Genomic DNA, 1,069 nt, shown 5'->3' with positions numbered 1-1,069 from the left:
AAAAAAAAAAGAAAAGAAACAGAATAAGTTGTTGGAGGTTGAACACTTGGATCCTTGGGGACCCTGTGTGGCTGCATCTTCCCCTCTGTGGTTCCAGGGAGCTGTGGTCCTTCTGCCTATTGGATAACTTTGGCAAAGATGTGTCTGCCCCTTCATTTCCTTCCATGCAGAAGTGGAAGTGCCATCCAGTTCTCCCTCCTCCCCTGCCTCTGCCTCTATGGAGGAGCTGCGGGGTCCCTGGTGGCCAGGGGTGCTGAATACAAAGCAGGGGTACTCCTGGCACTGACATGTTGTCCCTGCTCCCTGAGATGAAGTTCTTGGCAGGTTTTTTTCTCCCAGGGCCAGGTAGGTTCATTACCAGCAGGCTTGTCATGCTTGAAATTAAAGCCTTAAAAAAAAGTCTTCCCATCCACTAATTTATTTATTTATTTATTTATTTAATTGCATTTTAGGTTTAGGGGTACATGTGAAGAACCTGCAAGATTGTTGCATAGGTACACACATTGCTGCCTTCCTCCCCATCACCTATATCTGGCATTTCTCCCCATGCTATCTCTCCCCAACTCCCCACCCCTGCTGTTCCTCCCCTATTTCCCCCCAACAGACCCTGGTGTGTGATGCTCCCCTCCCTGTGTCCATGTGTTCTCATTGTTCAACACCCACCTATAAGTGAGAACATGCGGTGTTTGATTTTCTGTTCTTGTGTCAGTTTGCTGAGAATGATGGTTTCCAGGTACATCCATGTCCCTACAAAGGACACAAACTCATTGTTTTTGATGGTTGCGTAATATTCCATGGTGTATATGTGCTACATTTTCCATGTCCAGTCTATCATCGATGGGCATTTGGGTTGGTTCCAGGTCTTCGCTATTGTAAAAAGAGCTGCAATGAACATTCGTGTGCACGTGTCCTTATAGTAGAATGATTTGTAATCCTTTGGATATATACCCAATAATGGAATTGCTGGGTCAAATGGAATTTCTATTTCTAGGTCCTTGAGGAATCGCCACACTGTCTTCCACAATGGTTGAACTAATTTACACTCCCACCAACAGTGTAAAAGTGTTCC

This window comes from Cebus imitator, unplaced genomic scaffold (assembly GCF_001604975.1).
Source record: "Cebus imitator isolate Cc_AM_T3 unplaced genomic scaffold, Cebus_imitator-1.0 Scaffold545, whole genome shotgun sequence".
Classification (NCBI taxonomy): domain Eukaryota; kingdom Metazoa; phylum Chordata; class Mammalia; order Primates; family Cebidae; genus Cebus; species Cebus imitator.
This window is presented reverse-complemented; position numbering follows the sequence as displayed.